This window comes from Miscanthus floridulus, chromosome 2, assembly GCF_019320115.1.
Source record: "Miscanthus floridulus cultivar M001 chromosome 2, ASM1932011v1, whole genome shotgun sequence".
In the NCBI taxonomy this organism is placed as follows: Eukaryota; Viridiplantae; Streptophyta; class Magnoliopsida; order Poales; family Poaceae; genus Miscanthus; species Miscanthus floridulus.
In genome coordinates, this window is record NC_089581.1 from 144953865 (window position 1) to 144973770 (window position 19906).

At 47.7% G+C, this 19906-nt stretch overlaps 1 long non-coding RNA gene across 1 annotated transcript; it reads left to right on the forward strand.

Moving 5' to 3' along the window:
• Positions 1-13413: 13413 nt before the first annotated feature.
• Positions 13414-18772, forward strand: LOC136539976 (uncharacterized). The gene is made up of 4 exons (XR_010779794.1): positions 13414-13773; positions 14049-14101; positions 17193-17494; positions 17569-18772. It is a non-coding gene; the product is annotated as an uncharacterized lncRNA (long non-coding RNA).
• Positions 18773-19906: the final 1134 nt, after the last annotated feature.

The window sequence follows — 19906 nt, forward strand, 5'->3', positions numbered from 1 at the left end:
GTTGCGCTAGCCTATTAAAATAGCAAGCCACCTACCTATAATTCTAGCTTATATAGTTTCTATCCATACAATAGCTATGACACTACACTAAGTTAGTGTGCTCTCAAAAACTAACTAGAGAGCCACACTAACTAAACTAACAAGCTCTCATAACTTGCTACACTAAAGAGTTTGACAACTAGTTTGCAGTAATGTAATGAGAGTGAGCAAGAAGGTTATACCGCCAAGTCGAGGAAGAAGCCAATCAATCACAAGAATGAATAACAATAAAGACCAATCACCTTGAAATCAAATGATGAACACAATGATTTTTTACTGAGGTTCACTTGCTTGCCAGCAAGCTAGTCCTCAGTTGTGGTGATTCACTCACTTAGAGGGTTCACGCGCTAATTGGCTTCATACACCAAACTCTCAATAGGGTGCCGACACAACCAACACAAGATGAGGATCACACAAGCCCCGAGCAATCCACTAGAGTACCTTTTGGCTCTCCGTCGGGGAAAGGTCAAGAACCCCTCATAATCACCACGATCAAAGCCGGAAGACAATCACCAACCTCCGCTCGACTGATCCTCGCTGCTCCAAACCGTCTAGGTGGTGGCAACCACCAAGAGTAACAAGTGAATCCCACAGCGAAACATGAACACCAAGTGCCTCTAGATGCAAACACTCAAGTAATGCACTTGGATTCTCTCCCAATCTCACAAGATGATGAATCAATGATGGAGATGAGTGGGAGAGCTTTGGCTAAGCTCACAAGGTTGTTATGTCAATGAAAATGGCCAAAGGTGTGAGCTTCAACCGGCCATGTTGCTTAAATAGAAGCTCCCCACGAAATAGAGCCATTGTACCCCTTCACTAGGCACAACTCGAAGTGACCGGACGCTGGCCCTCAGCGTTCGGTCACGTGATACACGCCACGTGTCCCCTCTCTTTGAATACTGTTTGCCCGATCTCAATGGTCAACAGTCGACCGGACGCTACGGCATAAGTGACTAGATCATGAGCCTCTAGTGTCCGGTCATTTCTAGTAAGGTTCTAGAAATGAATTTCTTCGACCAGACATGTTCGGTCATGCTTGACCAGACACAGCCAGCGTCCGGTCACACGGTGACTTTCTTCTACGTTGTCCGACAACATGACATGACGCATCCTTCCAGTGTTCGATCGCTGAACAACCCAGCGTCCGATCAGTTGACCGATGCCAGCGTCCACGTTGCTACAACTGACCGGACGGGCCGGTCCTTCTGAGACCAGCGTTCGATCACCTTGTGACTAGCGAGACTAACTCCTTTTCACCTTTAACTTTTTCACCTTTGCTCAAATGTGCCAACCACCAAGTGTATCACCTTGTGCAGATATGTTAGCATATTTTCACAAATATTTTTAAGGGTGTTAGCATTCCACTAGATCTTAAATGCATACGCAATGAGTTAGAGCATCTAGTGGCACTTTGACAACCACATTTCGATACGAGTTTCACCTCTCTTAATAGTACGGCTATCAAACCTAAATATGATCACACTCTCTAAATGTCTTGATCACCAAAACAAAATAGCTCCTATAATTTATACCTTTGCCTTGAGCTTTTTGTTTTTCTCTTACTTCTTTCCAAGTCTAAGCACTTGATCATCATCATTATGTTATGATCTTCGTTTGCTTCACTACTTGGAGTGTGCTACCTATCTCATGATCACTTGATAAACTAGGTTAGCACTTAGGGTTTCATCAATTCACCAAAACCAAATTAGAGCTTTCAGTGTCCCTACTTCCTTGGTGGGGACAGAGGCCACCAGTCGGTGTCGTGACGTGGAGCTCTCCGCCTATTGAACAGCGGCGGTTTCCACCAGCGCCCGGAGGTTCTGGTGGACCGCCAGCTCCTGGGGGTCGATAGGCTCTGGAAGGCCACGCAGGAGCATCGCCTGTGGGTGATGTTTTAGGCCAGCCTGAGCAAACTGTAGGGGGATCAGTTCCCTCCGTCCATGATGTTGCGCTGGACCTAGCGGGCACAACTTCGGGCGCCACTCGTCGGGTTACGTGCGCGTGGTGTAGCATGTTGCGTCGAACGCTCCGACGCAAGCGGTGGCTAGTTCTGCCACCTTTTAGTCATAGCTCCACACAGTGCTCCTACGCACACATGAGGGCCTCCACACGAGGGTTCTGGAGGGGTGTGGGTCTATAGAGACTCCTGCTACCACTGGCGGCTATCCCTAGAGCATCCACCATAGCGCATTCCTAGGACAGAGGGTGGCTAGGTGCCATGATGTCGGTGATGCTGGAGTCATCGCTGTCAACATCATCATCCATGAGGTCATGAAAAGAGGCAGGAGCTGTAGCCCGCCATCCCCACAAATTCGGATCTAAGAGGGGGCGACGCTAGCATTTTTTGGAGCCCCCATGCGTACACGCCCGCTAGGGACGCGAGGCCGTAGGGGAACCAGTTGCATGGTGGTCACGGCAGGGACAACGGGGTCCCTCCAGAGAGTCGGCGGAAAAAAATAAAAAAGCAAGTGAAGAACAGTATGTACGTTACTCACAGTGGGGTTTGAGCCCAACGTAGGCTTGGAGCGAAGGCACAGGTGCCTCATTGTTGAGGTCGTCGGGTGTCCCTAGAGCCGATGGGGGACACTCTTCCTCCGACGGGCACTAGGACAAGTGCCTCCTCACGAAGGCAAAGCACACCGAGCCGGTCAGCGACGAAGTCCAGGCTTCTAAAGAGAAAGGCCTGGGACGGTTCAAAGATGGGAGGAACCCACATCCTAATAGGTGAGAGTGTAGAAAACTCCAGTGAGCCGAAGTGAGTCATATCGCTTGAGCCCACCATGCCGAGGACGACGGAAAGGTGGGCCATCCGATGACCAAAAAGCATGAACATACGGCGTCTTCCCCACGGACGGCGCCAACTGTCGGTGCAAAAAGTGACCAAGTAGTAAATATTTGTCGTTTTGCCGTACGTTGTGATCAGATATGGCCTAGCACTCAATGACACAGGGTTTATACTAGTTCAGGCAATGTGCCCTATGTCCAATTTGAGTCGATCGGTGACTTTATTCCTGAGCCTAGGTGCTCAAAGTTTGCTGTGGGTTACAAATGAGACGGAGTAAGATGGGGGTGTTAGAGGTCCGGTCGGACTCAGGACCGAAGGGACCAAGAGTGATGGGAGCTCCAACGTGCGCTAAGTGTTCGAACGTATACTCTGTCTAGCTTGGAGATGTTACAAAGCTCACACATGTGATGATGAAGGAGCTCATTGCATATGAGACATGACATTGAGTCATGTGATCAAGGTGGAGAAGATCAAGACATGACTTGGCTTGATGGACCGGTTGCAAGCGTGAAGGGCAAGTCAGAGGCTTTGGAGCGATGGACCGCGTGGCGGTGAAGCTTGATCAAGAGTTGGCGCCGATGGACGAAGGCAACGGTAAAAAGCAAGTGAAGTCAAGATCAATGAACCCATACGGCCACGTGATGATATGAAGTGGATCATATCATTTGGTGATTGGTTGGTGCATATGTTGCATCAACAATGGAGCAGATGGGATAGAATACGCAAGGCAAAGGTATAACCTAGGATATTTCATTTCATCGGTCATAGGTGTGTAGAGAAGTTTATGACCGGGTTTAGGATAAATGGTCGTACTATCAAGAGGGGCAAACTTGTTTGCATATCGGTCATCTAGTGCCACTCAAGTGATCTAACTTTGCATCGTTGCTAGGATCAAGTGGCGTGGCAAGTTGAGTGGCTAATCCTTTGAAAAATGTTTGTGAAAAGATAACACACATACACATAGTGGTGTACACTTGGTGGTGTTATCACATTTACAAAAGGAGAAGAAGTTAGAGTTGATGTGGATCAACTCGGTGAAGAAAAAGAGGCAAAAGGAGGTCACCGTGAGTGACCGGACGCTGGCCTCGGTAGGACCGGCGCGTCAGGTCAGTGGCAGCGGTGAAGGCATAGACATTGGTCTTCGACCGAACGTTGGGCGAAGAAGTGACCTGACGCTCAATGGTTGTGTCTGGTCATGCTGACGTACACTGATGTAGGCAGGCACGAGAAGCGAGTGAGGACTGGACCTGAGCTACGTCCGGTCACCTATGATCGGACGCATCCGGTCACAAAATAGAGGCTCAGGGAGCTCTCTGGAAATGACCGGACTCAGGCGGTGGTGCGTCCGGTCACATACGAACGGACGTGTCCAGCTCTCTGTTGTTGACCGGACGCTGAGGTGTGGTGAGTTCGATCAAGCTGAGCAGCGCGTCCGATCGATGGTCATTGAGCGCGCGTGAGTGAGCCATTGCACGCCAATGGCTAGTTCAAATGGCTAGTGACACGTGGAAGTGTGGCAGTGATCGAACACAGGGATCAGCGTGTCCGGTCAGCCCGAAAAAAAGTCCAGTGAAGGGGTAACGACTATTTTAGCCCGTGGGACTATAAATAGAAGTGTTGGTCAGCCTTTGGCCGAGAGGAGAGAAGAGCTAAGCACACTAGATCCTTGGTGCCCTATGTGGTAGTGCTTGGGAGCCCTCTAACTCACTTGAGCTTGATAGTGTTCATCCGATCGAGTGAGTGAGTGATTCTAGTGCGATTGCATCATGAGGTTGCATCGAGTGGCACTAGGTGGTCGTCTTGCAAGCCAGCGGTACTTGTTACTCTTAGAGGTTGCCACCTCCTAGACGGCTTGGTGGTGGTCTCCGTCGAAACCCGCAAGAAGCTTGTGCGGTGCTTCGAAGAAGAGCTTTGTGAGGGGCATTGTGCTCGCCCCGCGGGAGCTGCGAAGAGCAACTCTGGTAGAGCGAGATGTGAAGAGCGACAAGTGGTCCGACCGGGTTAAGTGCTAGAGCTTATGTTAAGCACTCCACGTGGGAGAGTGTGACTTGTGGGTCATCACTAGTAAGAGGACCAGCGGGCAACCTTGGAGCTTGTCTCAACGAGGACTAGCGTGTTGGCAAGCACGTGAACCTCAGAAAAAATCATCGTGTCATCCTTGTCTTTTTATTGGTTTACATCATCGTTACACAAGTTTATAATTACTTTTATATATATTATGCTTGTGTAGTTGCTTTTGTAATTAGTTAGCTTGCGTAGCTTGCTAGTTATCTTCTATTTTGTGTAGCATAGAAGTAGCTCCCTTGCGTGGATAATTTGGTTTGTGTAACCTTGTTAGTCACATTGCTTAGTTTGTGTAGCTAAGTATTTGCGCTCTCTAATTTGGTATTGGTTGTCTTGTTATTGAGCATTGCTAATGACCTTAAGTGGTTTTGTGCTTTTGCTTACTAGCATGTGTCGGAGCTCCCTCATTGCTTGAAATACTAGTGGCATATGTTTGTGTGACCTTGCTTTTAGAATTTGTTAGGTGAGCTCTAGCTAGCCTGACATCTTTATTGCTTAATTAGGATCTTTGTAAGGTGCTAGAGAACATATATAGAGAGGTGTATTTTTTACTAGACCGATAGTTTTAATTCCGCACTTATTTCGATTAGGCGGCGCGATTAAATTTAGAAATGACTATTCACCCCTCTAATCTCGACTCTACACCTGTGTAAATAGCACCTAGCAAGAATACCTTAAGCTTTCCTCCTATCTGTGCAGCAGAAAATACATTTGACATACAACAACAAAGTAAGGAACATCTTCCAAAAAAAAGGAGTACGTGTGGCGCTTGAATCACTCTAGTTTATTCGCCTTCAGGTGACAAATGAAGTAGGCAGCAGTCTGGAAGGCAATATTCTTCAAAATCAGATGCAGCTGTTCAACCAGGTACCGCAGGAATCTTGGATGGAAAAAAATGTAAAATTGCTGTAGAGGTTGAGAAATATGGAAGAGAAACTTAATGAATGAAGAGCACATGCCTTCTTGTTGGAATATCTAGATAGCCTTTTCCCTGAATTGACAATGCAATATCATGAAACTAGAAAGAAACATTATGGGCCAGCCGCGTCGGGTTGCTCGTGCTCGATGGACGCACTGGGCACGCTGGGCTGCCTGCGGGGGAGGCCACTGGACGTGGTGGCCGCGCAGCCGCGCTGGGCTGGCCACTGGCTGCGCCGGAGGGGGTGCCTGGTGGAGTGCCGCCCACCAGTCAGGGCCGCACGTGCTCCACCAGAAGAGCGGCGGCGCCTCCCCACGGCAACCAACGCTGGGATTGGGGCCAGGACGAGGTCGATCCGGCGGATCCGGGGCCGGAGGTCCCGCCGGTGGCGCCCTGGCCAGCGGCAGCGATGGCGCCGCCCTCCCCCATCGCGTTCTTTTTTTCGGTCGGACTTCAGTTTTCGCTCGGTCTCGGTCTTTGTACGATGCGGACATGCGGCGGTATTGAGAGAAGTAGCATAAGGGTAATTTTGACCTTTCACGTCTCAACCAGTGGCCAAATTAACAGAATACCCTAACAGAGTTGACAAAAGGCCATAGAAGGAAGAAAATTTTGTTTCGAGGCTATAAAAGTAAGTTAAAGAAAGAAGTCATACAAGGAAGATGTATTTTTTCCAGGGTCATACAGGTAAAAAGCTTTACTAAAATGGTGGAATTCTCCTAATGTTTTTAAATAGTAATAAAATACTATCACTAGTCATAACACATGAAAATTCTTACTATGAGGTATTTGGTAGGAAAAGTTCATACTAAATTTTAAATACTAAAACACTTGAAGAATCCCAACCAGGAGAAGTAGAAAATTCTGGTTGCGTACAGGACACCTTGCCGGCATCCAGAGCCTGCCCAAGTGGCCATTGCTTCCTCTCATCAACGCATAATCTGGAAGCCCCTAGATTTGGTTAGGTGAAACTGCGCTGGAAACACACCCAACGCAGCAGCCAAAACAAAGGCGACGGAGACTACGCACGAGCCACTATACGGTACCTTTAACGAGGAATCAGACCGTTTAGCTTAGCTATGGTAGATAGATGAGCCTGCTTGTCAAAGGATTAGCGGAGGAAATACTACTTTATTTGCCTCAGATGCAGAGCGACCATGCCGACGAGACGATTCTCTTGCAAGGCAAGGTAGACGACGGACGGACCAAACGGGGAGGGCGACGCGACGGGGTGACCATCTCTATGCGCGCGGCTTTGCCGTTTGTACCCACTCGCTTGGTGTGCGTGCGTGCAACGCCAATACGGAAAATTTTGAGCAGTGCCGAAACCTTCTCGCTCAAGCTAGCGAAAACCCTTTTTGCTTATTCGTGGTAGCTTTCCTTAGCTCTTTCGAACGCAACGACGCGCTGTTCGCTCGATCCTCCGTGCGTGGCTGTCGCCGTCCAGTGGGCGTCGTGGCACGATCCATCATAGTACTGCAAAGCAACTAGACCTGCCATATACTCGAGCCCGGATCGAGCCGCGATTGATCGACAAATAGCAGTACTAACGTCCGGTCCCGGCAGGCGGCAGGCGGCAGGCGGCAGCCTTGCGTTGCGTGAAGGGCTGCGCGCGGACAGCTGGAGACAGGCAGCGGGGCGGGCGGGCCCTGGCGCCCGGCAAGCGAAGTAAAGCGTGTGACAGGCGGGAACCGCGGCGGCGTCACGCGGGCCACGACACGGGTTTCAGTTAAAGACGGCAACGGGCATAAAATACCCGCGTACCTGTGGATATCAAATCCGGTGGGCGTGGATACGGGCGACAGAGTGCATTCGCGGGCACAGGTGCAGGCAGAGTTTTAAACCCAACGGGCATTTGTTAACGGGTAAGAAAATAGCCTATCTGTATCCGCAAACCCGCCTTACCTACCTGACATGTGGGGTCACGGCCAACCAAGTATATATTGGAAGACAGAAACCCTAGAATCCCCACCCAGCCACCCCAGCGCCGCAACCAGGGTTCGCCCACGATGCATCCCTTCACGGAATCGCATTGCGCGACTGCGCCGCGGCGAGTCCGCTCGCACCCCTGCCCTTTGCGATCATCGCGGCGCCGTAGCCTGCCGCCCCGCCCTGTGCTCCGCTGGCCTCCAACCCCCTCCCGTTCGCCGCTCATCCAGGTCTCCAGGGGCTCGGCGCGACCGCGCAGTGCGGCGTAGCTCGCTCGGCCACCGTTCGCTCTAGGCTGGGGCTCGACGACGGCGCGGCCCACACGTCTCCCGGGCAATGACTGCTGGAGTGCTGGCCCCATAGGCCGCCATCTCCGCCCCCCCACACCGTCGTCCCGGCCGCGCTGGACGCCATGTCCGCCCAGCAGGCCACCATTGTCTTCCCCATCTAGCGGGTCCGCGGGCATGCCCGCGGATAGCGGGTACGGGCACCACTTGCTGCCCGTGGCGGGTGGCGGGCACGGGTGCGGGCACAAGATTTTGCCCGTGGACGCGGGCGTGTGAAGCCACTATCCGTGCTGATATTGCCCGTTGCCATCTTTAGTTTTAGTTCAACGCGTGCGCACGGGCCCGAGCCGTAATGACGCGCCAAGCGAGGGGCTTTGGCTATTGCTGCTGTCTACCTGTTCGTTTCGGCTCAATTGACTTATAAGTCATGACTAAAAGTACTGCTGGCTGGTTTAGTGTGAGAAAAAAAAAATTATTTAAGTCATAGATTATAAGTCAGATACGAACGAATAAGCCAAAACAAAGGCTTATCCTCATCACGTGATGCCGTGATGGACTCGAGTCGAAGGTTGCCGGCCGGCCTGCATTTACGTCAGCCGATAGGGTTCCTTCCGCTCGCCGCTATACTGTCGTCTATTCGTCTACCGCCTCCATCTGGTTCACGGTCGTCGGTCGACTGCCTTCTCTGCATTGTCTTCCTCTTCCCGTTTTCCCCAGCTCAGTCATCATCGCCATGGCCATCCCTCGTAGTAATTGACAGATCCACAGCTCGTTTCCAAAAAGACAAACAATCCACGGCCAGAGCACGAATCTGTAAGAGCCCACCACGTTCCTAGTGGGCTTCAAATTTGATGGGCTGCTATGGTTGTGAACCAGAGCCCAAACTTCAATCTAGGCGGTCCAATCTGCCCATGTATTTCAGGCTGCAAAAAGGCCCCCGAAGATAGGAAGATGCCCGCCCGCCCGCCCGTGCGTTGGCATTTCTTTGAAGGAACTCCTGCAAGAGAAAATCTGGAGAAAAGGCAGAATTTTGACCAGCAAGTTGGAACCCTGGAAGCTTGTAAGTACAGCAACAACTGGTTTTCTCATCGACACCCCCTCTTACAGTTCCGGGTCTAGCGGATCATCGAACGATTCTGGACGAGATTGGTAAATCTCCAACTATCATCCTGCAGGCTTATAAACCTTAGTTTATCAGCCAACGAACAGTATTTTTTTTTCACATCAAACTAGCCGACAAAACTTTTAGCCATGGCTTATAAGCCAATCCAATCGAAACGAACAGGCTTTTGCTTGGTTTGACGAGCAGCCCCGTCGCAGTACATGCAGCATGCGGTCGTCCGACTATTTCCGCTGGAAGCGATCGATGCCGCGGAATTAATGAATGGATTTTTGCTGGTGGAGTGCACGCGTTGGTGACGGACGGACTGGTCTGTTGCGGCAAACCAAACAACATTTAGGCCTTGTTTGTTTTGGCCCGGAACCTATCCAGGCGACGTGAGCCAGCGCGACTCGAGCGGACACGAGGCCACAGCGCGGCACATCACGGGGACGCGACGACGCGGCACGAGGCGACAGTGACGGCGACCGCTTCCATCGAACGTCCGCGCTCTCCGCCGCCTTCTCGCCGGGAACGCGTCGCCCTCATCTTCCTTGCCCCCTTCTCTCCCCGTCGCTAGATGCTTGCTAGATTCGTCGCTCGATTCATCGCTCGGGCGCTAAGGTTCTTGCCCTTTTCCTCTGTATATCGAATCCCCTGTTGCTACACTACGCCTACGAGTGCTTCCCCTCTTGTGTTTGTTCCTTTTCTCCTTGCTAGTATTTCCATTATAAGAAGCAGCTCGCAGCCTTCCTAGCCGGCTGGCGACGGCGATGCACACCACGCTGCTTGTGCTTTGGAAATCGTTGCTACTGAATTACATGTCTTCGTCCAAGTTCATGAGAATATTCAGTGTACAGGGGAGAGCCAGAGCTTGCTAGCTTCTTTTCCTAAGCACTTTGGGAAGCCATCGCTCGGTTATACCTGTATCTATTTTCTACTCCTACCTTACTAGCTTCTTTTCCCAAGCACTAATTAGAACCTGCTACTAGGTTCCAGCTTTTGAAACTAGTCTATTTGGCACTACTGTTCTCGAACCCTGTTGATTGGCTAGATCCAAATTGATGATTTTTGCGAAACGTCATTTGCTCTAAAGCAACCCCGGGCTGCAGTTTCTTGGATGGGTGATGATTGATAATCTCGTTTCTGAACATGAGTACTAGTAGTGTTACTAGTAGTGAAATACCTAGTTAGTGACGATCGGGATGTATTTCTGGATTTCTGGTGTTTGTTTTTGTGCTCTTGTCGATTGTAGCATTTCCACATTCTCTATGATTGTTGTTTCTAGATTGATGTTTCTGGACTGCTGTGGGGAGGTGCTAGCTTGCTCGTGACGTTCTGTTAGAAAAAACAGCGTGCTGCACTTTTATGAAAAACTATTGGAAAACCTTGGGAAGGTAGGGTAGTCAGCCAATGCAATTAGATACGGAGCTACACCTCTTCTCCTTTTGAGAATTCACATTACAAGCTTATTATTTTGATTTGCTCCTTTTTTGCGAATGCCGTGTAACCGATAAAAGGAACCGTGAGAAATCAACGATTATAGCATGTAGTAGAACTAGAAATACTGGTATTGTATTAAAAAAAATCCTGTTATGTATTGCAAAAAGTTACCATGTATCAGTTGTGATTACTGAAACTACTAATGAGAAGAATTTTGGAAACTACAACTCCAAAAAATGACAGCTCCATGGTTGTTGTATCTTTGTTCATTTGTTTGTTTATCACAAATTAAAATGCATAAGGACGGTGCTTCATTGTTTGTGAATAATACTGAAATAACCCGCAACATGAACATATTGTTTGTATTAGCTCACTTTGTTTCTAAGAAAATGCACTTCTAAGTTGTTCACTGTGCTTCTGTTCTAGTATCAATCATTCTTAGTATTATTTTGACCGTTTGTATTGGAGCTACACCATGAGATTTTCTTAGTATTATTTTGACTGCTATAAGAACTGTTCCATGTATGCAGTAGTGTCCTTGTCTCAGGTTTCCAATGATCTCACTAGAATTACTCAGATATAATGGTGGGTTTAGTTACTGAATTTTTTTGTGTTGTTTGTTCAGCGCTAGCTGGTTATTCAGTTTCACTAGATGGTTTCTTGTTACTTGTATTATTATCTAGATGATGTCTTGATTTGCCAAATGGCATGCAAAAGTAGCTCAAATCAGTCTAAAACTCTGAAATGCTCAAATCAGTCTAAAACTTTGAAATCCTTCCTACTGTCTTTTTATCCGGATAATGGGGTGGGCATAAGCTTATGCTGCTGCTTGCAACATCTGAATATTCTATTTTTCTAACATGTGTGTTAGTCTTAATAAAATTTTTGAATTTCAGGCGTGGACTTGGTTTATGCTATATGCTCGTCTCTTCTCAGTTATGTTGTTATTTGGTTACTAACAAACTGGTAACATTGCTGTTATGCCAGGTTACCGAGAAGTAGTAGTGACTGCAGTAATAAAGTTATTTCAAATACTCAATTATCACCTCTATAGCCGGTTGCATGAATATAACAGGAGCAGGAGTTATATGCAGCTGTGTGCCTACTAGTGCTAGGATTATTTAAGGACAGGGCTTGAACTGTCAATCAAACTAATAGGCCGACCAGTAGAGTTTTTACAAATCACACTGGTGAGGACGAATGGTCCAGTATCTCACTCTCAGCTAAGGTAGTTCAGAGCAAGGCTAGTTCCCATCAATTATTCATGTTATTTTGATATACTATATTTGCAGTTCTTTATCTCTCTATTTTGATTCTGGAGCAGTTCAGTACTTCAGTTTATTTCTGAATTCTGCGATGTGGTTGGTCACAAAGTGAGTTTCTGAATTCTAGAGCAGTTTCAGTACTTCAGTACATGGTCATGCTGTGCATGCCAAAAGTCACCACAAATTATCTCATGAGCATGCTTATGTACACTATCTCAGGGGGTAAGTATGTGTAAATGATGTCTGTAGTTAGACCTTGCAAGTAGGCGTAGTCTAGCTGTCCACTCTTGCTTCTTATAGGACTTTGTCAGTATCATTAATAAAGCTGCAAGTCCAAATCTAGCTATGCAATGCAATGAACTATTCCACTTGTTACTATTTATCTAGCAATATTTTTTCTTAACAAATACCTTTTCTTGTTACTCGTAGATCCCTCCAGCACCATTTGGAACTGAATTACTCGAGCAAGTGGGAGTTATAAAAGTCTATCACTACAAGAGTGACCGTTGTGAAGTTGCTTACTGTTTCTCGTAGATTAGTAGTAGTTCGGTAGTTGGGCACCAATATACCATGGTTAAATGAGGACTTACAGCTTATTATTTATGTTCAAGTTCAACAACCTTCATGTTTGTTTTGGATTCAGGTCTTCGATACCCTGCTGTAGCTTTGGTACTACATATTAATCTCATTTTTTTGTTGATGACAAGCACTTACATCTGTTTGTCAGGTCATGAAATTTCTATTGGGCTTTGCTTTGCATGGTAATTTGAATTGTTTCAAGCTTGATCATATTTTGCTTGTGTTAGTTAAATGCCTGGATATGTGAACATGCTATCAGTAGCCCGAGATTTATCTCTGGCCAAAGCGAGCAACAAATAAGAGCCTCCTGAATTGGTTCTGCCTGGGGAACGAAACCTAGACCTGGAATGAGTGACCGCAAGTGGATCAACTAATTCCAGACCTAGATTCCGGGCCTGGATTGGATCCCTAGCTGCCGAACGAGGCCTTAGGCTCGGACTTGTAGGATCGGATGCTTCCGTATCGCATGACTCCATGAACCAAATACGCCATATATCTCTACCCCGGCTCCGTTCGTTTACACCGTTCCCAGTCAATCCTGGCCTGGAATGTTTTCGGGCCTATAGAAAATAACGAAGAAACGACAAGACCATGAATGATTGTGGCCAGGAATCACCCCCGCCCGCTCCCGCACCCTCCCCACATCCACCGGCGCCAGAAGCCTCCACGTCATCGATCCATGGCACCCCGACGTCCCCAATCAGCCCTCGGCCTGCCCATCCCTCCTTCCCAATCGGCAGCGGCGGTGCCGCTCCCGGGCCCAGTTTAGTTACCCAAAAATTTTGCAAAATTTTTCATATTCCTCGTCACATCGAATCTTTAGACGCATGCATGAAGTATTAAATATAAATAAAAAATAAAACTAATTACACAGTTTAGACGAAATCCACGAGACGAATCTTTTAAGCTTAATTAGACTATGATTGGACACTATTTACCAAATAACAACGAAAATACTACCGTGCCCATTTTACCAAAAATTTTGGAACTAAACTCGCCCCCGGTTCCCATTCGGCAGCGACGTCCTCGGCTTTATCAGGGTGCCCCCGACCGCACGCCGCCGCCGCTGTAGCACCCCTCCGCCCCGCGCCTCTCCGTCCCACCCTGCTCCAACGAAGCACCTGCCGCCGCCCGCCCTCATCAAAGCCTGCTGCCGGGGTCAGGGCGCCGCCACCGAGGGCCGCCGCCACGCCGTCGCTTCTGGCTCCTGGTTCTCGCCGACCAGCAGCAGCAGCAGCCCCGCCCTCCCAAAGCCTCTGCCACGAGCTCCTGCCGGAGGTGCGCGGCCGTGCCCGCGCAGCAGGGAGGGAGGCAACCACTGCGCCTAGGAGCACCCGATCTGTACTGTGGCCCAATGCAGTGTAAGCCACATTCTACCTTATATCCTGTGATTCTTGTATGTTCAGTGAAACCTACTGACCCAGTTGTTCAGTGGAGCCTAATTATTCTCTACTGACCCAATGACAAGTGTATTGGGCATTTGGTTGTCGGATCCACATTTTTTCACTGAAACCTACTGTTGTTCTAAAAAATAGGCTACCTAGCTGAACCTGTTTTGATTCATCATCATCAGTATGCTGCAATCGTGCTGTGTTTCTTTTTTGTGATGGACTGATGGCGCTGTGTTTCTTTGCAGAGAAACAAGAAGTGAAGAACGAGAAGAAACGAAGAAGCTGATTGAGACCTCAGGTATTTCAAGTATCTCCGAATCTCTTCTTCTCTAGATGGAGAACATGCTAATTCAATTGTTTTCATGTGTTGTACCATGATACTGTCGACATACACATTCCTAATGAATCCTGAAATAAAAGCAAGGCTGAAAGTTTGTTGTCTAAAAATTATGATAACCAAAGTTTGTTTACGATAACCATTCTGGTTGCCTGAAAGGCTGAAATAAAAGCAGTACAAGTTTGTTGCCTGAAAGGCTGAAAGTTTGCCTGAATCAACTGAAAGCATTGCTTCATATGGTCAACTCTTAGTGGTATGGAATTTCAGAAGTATTGGTTTGTATTTAACTTAGCTGTATAGGGCCTGGACGAACAAGCACTTGAGTTAGTCTTGGGTCTCGGCGACAGCGTAGACCCCAGCTTTCAGTTTTTATGTTCCACAGCAAGGGAGAAGCGCGCTTAAGTTAGTCTTGGGTCTCAGCGACAGCGTAGACTCCGACTTTCATTTTTATGTGCCACAGCAAGGGAGAAGCGCGGCAACGGACAGTAAAAAGGACTCGATAAGGACAGTGGTGCACATCGAAGAAATAAGAGTGTTTTAACTTTTTACATGTGGCCAGGCCAGAAAAAGAATCGGCCAGCAAAGAAACCGGCCAGGAAACTACAAACATGAATACGTTTGTTGATGTGTGTCAAGTAGTAGTGCTGACTGTTGATGTGTGTCATACATACTGTTATTTTGTGTGAATTTAGCCTCAGTCTGAGTTCAGGACCTCATCCTGTCAAAATATCAGCAAAGTACATGAATACGTCAAAATGAACCCGTGGTATGAAAATACAATTGGTCATAAGTAACTGCATCTCATGCATTTGCGTTTGTTTTTCAGAAAACTAAGAATCATTTCTGCCTACAAGTTATATCCAGAGAAATTTGACAAGTTAGGTCCCAAGTTCAGAAAACTAGAATCATTTCTTTGCTAAATCACTGTGCTCTCTTTGCTTCAGTGATCATGATCATCCTTCATCCCTGTAAATATGCAGTGATCATGATCATCCCTGTAAATTTGCAGTGATTGCATTTTAAATGTTGTTTCCAGTGATTGCATTTTAAACTGTCCAGTTTAAAATGCATTTCAGCATCGTCTTTCAACTGACGGGTTGTAGCAGTAGCAATGTGCTTGTAAATCTTTGGTACAGTCCTTCTCTTTGGTACAGTCCTGCTTTTAATTTGACACTGTGATTTAAACTCACCAATACCAAATATGTACTGATGCTGCTTATTTCTGTAACGCAGTGAGCCAGTGACACCCTCACTCTATGGTATAATTAAATTCACTTTGTGATTTACTTTGGTTCAGCATGCTTGTGATTTAAAAATAGTGGTGTGTGGCTGTTCTTGTCTGCAGTACCTACCAATACCAAATATGTACTGCTGCTGCTTATTTCTGTAACTTGGGAGGGGTGTCCCATGAATGATTTGGATATGATCAACTGCTTCTTTCTGTGACCATCCTCAAATTTTTCTTTGTGGGTTATAAATTTGCTGTCACTTGCATGAGTGAACCTGTTCTGGTTTTGATGTGGTTGAGTAAGGCAGAAAGTTAGAGTCAGATCTGTTTAAATTCCATTGCAGAAAGTTCTTTCTATTTTTGTTTTGGTTATTGCACAGGACTACATGAGAGTGATGCTTATTAAGCAGGTAGATAGGACTATAGGAAGGACTGAGATTTCTGAGTTTTTTCAAAGTTTGCTCCGATGGTTGACAAAGATCTAATTTTCATTAGCCTTTGATCACTGCAACTCGACAAAAAACAATATGAGGTCACTTAGAACCATTGGTATAACGGTTCATGTTATTTGCTCTACTTGTTCATCTAACTGATAGAGATCCTATAATCATATGTCTCTGCCTATTGCAGATTAATCTCTATCTCTACTCCTAAAAAGATACTGGGAATCGTCAACAGACTACTTCGCGCCGCCACCAATGCATCAGCCCCGACTCCCCCACCTCCCTGACCCTACGCACCCATCCACTCCCCGCATCCCTCCCCGCCGCTGCCATGCCTGGCCCGACCCGGCGCCGCGCCGCCGTCGTGCCTCCCTACCCCGTCGACGAGAGCCGGAGATCGGATGTCGAGGAGGGTGAGTGGCCCCATGGTGTTGTGCCCTTTCTGGTGGCGGCGCCGCTCCTCGCCCATCTCTTCTCCGCCCGATTCCCTCCATTGGTCTCCCTCCCTGCCTCCACGACGGCACGGCCTCAGCCTGATCCTCGCCATGGAGAAAGAAAAGCTCGCGGTGGCGCAATCCATCCTGAGTGGCGCCGGAGAGGCCGTCTCCTAGCAGCGCTGCTCCTCTACTGAATGCCCTGTCGTCGCCCTTGTACAGTCGATGCGCCTCCCTGCCCTGCAGAGGGTCGCTCAGCAGTCAGCCCCGATCCACCCCCTCCATGCTGCACCCAGAGGGATCTCCGTGGGGGGAGGTACTCCTGTGATTGTGTAGAACTTGGACCAATATGGTTGTGTTATCGATGCCTGGATGTTGAACCCCAATTCGCTCTTCCATTATCTTCAAGACGGCGTCATGCTGCCCCCTGGAAAGTAAGAAAAGCTCCTTGCTTCACTGCATGTCGTTAGAAGATTCTCTACCTTTCCTGGAGGAATCAAGGCATAATTACCACTTATACTATGGTTATGGCCTTTCCATAAGATTTCTGGGGTTCTGTAGTAGTTCCGTCTAGATTACATGGTTCCTTTTCTTTTATTTTAATTTCAAACTAAGCTAATTCCAATTAATGGGCTTGACCATTATAAGTTATAACTGCATGTAACTATGTGTATGATCTAAATCCTAAGTAGAGGACTTTTACTGTCTTGTCTGAACTGTCATTTGATCTAAATCCTAAGTAGAAGACTTTTCTACTTAGTGTGCGTTGGTGTATGATATGTCTGTGTGTTTGAGATATATTAGCCACGATTGTGAAAGTTTCACAGTACATAATTTTTATTCCAGTTCTCATGATAATCTAGGTTGCTTTATCTCAGTATTGGGTACTCAGCAAGAGAATATTTGCTTGAATTTGTCCTCCACTGACAGCCTTGTAAAGCCTGCAGGTGCTATCTGTTGCAGGCTACAACCACTATAAACGGATATACCATCAAACTTTACAAAAGGGGCCAGTTTCACTTTGCTGTGTCAATTTGTCTTTTCTGCATATAATGAATGATATTCATTTCTGCACCCATAGAAACTGGAGTTCATTAATATGGCTCAGTGACTAATTATGTGGTATATAAGCTAAAGAGGTATGTTTGGAGCAGATTTGGGTGGGTTTGATGGTAAACCTGATGACGGCAACAATGTCGAACTAGAGAAAAGCAATGTGCTGTTAATGCGACCTACTTTCTCTGCTCTGGTAAGGCATTTGCAACCATTTAAAGCAATGTGCTAATGACGAATGTGCAACCATTTAAAACAATGATATTTTAGATATTATATGCTTCTCAAGAGGATCATTTCTGCTTACCGCTCGACACAAGGCTCCTGGTTGAACTTCCCAGATGTCTGTTACCTTTCAGCTGCTAGCTTTCACTGTTTTTCTGAGGGGTTAACCTGCAGCAAGTTGTGTTGTATGTCAGTGTAGACCCTTGAAATTTCTTTCATTTTGTAATATATATACAAGTCATGGTGCCCTGAAATAACCATAAGAAACGGTGGAAGAAAAAATGATTATTAGATAAATGCTATTAATCTCAAAGTCACGTCAACACTTCAGCTTTATATGCAAAAACTCAGTCTTTGATCGGATGCCAAATAAGGGGGGGAAAGGAATTACATAGCCACACTGTTATGATTACGACTACTAATTTCAAACTTAGGATGTGGCAACCATGCTAAAGCATCTGACAGATTGAAGAAATCAAGAACTATGAATTTAGTTCATATTGACTGCTATGTTTTCATGGTATGATCCCCAACATTTTCTCTATTGAATGCTTAAATGGCGTGTTTGGTTTCTTTATTAGTATTTAGTATTAGTGTTAATTCAGGCTGCTGCATTTTTGTCCATGCTGCCTAGGAGGCCATCGGTACCTAGAACTCCCAATTAAGCTAATCTAGCATCTAGGAGATCAAACATACATATCTATGAACTTGCTAAGCCTCTGTGAGTACCAGCCCTACTAAAATCAATGATTGCTTCTGCAAGCATTCTCTTTATTGGTTCTTCTAAAGTAATCATGTCCCTGTTCACATGGTAAGAGGTAAACTACAATAAGCTGCAAAAAGGATATTGGTAGGCTCTCTAACCTCAAGTCAGAATCTTGCTAAGTTTATATCTATGGTGACATCTGAGTCCAGATTGAGTATTTGATTATACATTTTTATTTTTATTTTAATAATTTCCACTTCGCTTTTTCAGTAGCTATAAGCATTAATGACACGACGATTGATGAGCAGTGTCATGAGGGGGTGCCAATTGTTGTAAAACGGCACCCCCTGGCCGAAGGGACGCATCTATCCAAACGACATCGTTTCACAGGGATGATCTCATCCATTGATAGAGGCAGTTAGGATTAGTATAGACAGTTAACCATTGTCACCAAAGGGACATGTCCTTTGGACACTAACAGTTGTGTTCGTACGGACACACCCCTTCACTTTATATATATATCTAAGAGATCAATGAAAGCAAGTGTTGTTCCAGAAATCTTGTTCATTTTCATTCACTATTAACACGTTATCAGCATTGCTCTACTGGACAAGACAGAGAGAACGACGACGCAGAGGCAACGAAGGCCTCTGAACCCACTGGTAAGCATGACGAAGATTGACTTACCGTCGCATGTTGTTCGTCAACTGTTCTTCGCCCTTCGCTGCGTCGATGGAGTACGTCGTGGCCCGATCCGCCACCACGGCCACCATGGACAACGCCGCAGCGTCTTTGAGTGCATTGGGCCTCGTGTTCGCCGCAACAGTGCCCATGGTCATGGCCATGGACCTTTCAGCCGCATCTTCGACTTCGCTGTTCGTGGCCTCCGTTCCAATACCGTTTCTCGCCTCTGATGGATTCCTGTTCGTGGCCGCCATGCTTCTCCTCCGCGCGATCTTCGTCTGCAGAGCCAACCACCATCTCCTCGCCTTGGCTTGGACGGTGCCGGCCCCAGCAACGCTGCGCCACCAGTCCAGGAAACCCCGGCGCCACTAGTCGTGGAAGCCCCGGCGTCGCTTGTTGATGAAGTGGTTGCCGAGCCCGTCGCCGCGTACGTCCCCATGGAGCCGATGTTGCCGGCACCGTCACCGCCTCGCTTCTGGTGTGACTTCTGCAAGGAGTTCACCTCGATCCTGCACACGCTCGAGTACTCATACTCGCTGCCGACGCCCACACCAGTCTCTCCGACTCCAGTGGCGAAAGGCAACGGCGTCCCCCGCTCGATCCGTGGTTTCTGAACACGCGGGCTGCTCCCGCGCTTGATGCTACGAAGATTGAGGAAGAGGACGAGGACATGGTGGCTGCCCCCGACGTCGGCAACCTCTTCAACCCTGGCGGCTCGCACGCGGCCAGGACCGGCGTCTCGATGTATGACTTCTTCGACGCGGCCGGACCCTCGGCTTCTCCTCCGTCAGCGGCACTGCCCCTTCCCCAGAACATCTTCGGCGCTCGCACGGACAAGGTGGCGACTCAAGCACCGGCGGCTGCTCCTCCTCCGCCCGCGACTCGCGCGGACGCTACGGCCCGCATGAAGGAGCAGGCTCTCCCGGCGGCTCCTCCATCTTCTGCTGAGGGCAGCGCCACCACGCCACACACGATTCGCCGCCTACTCGGCCA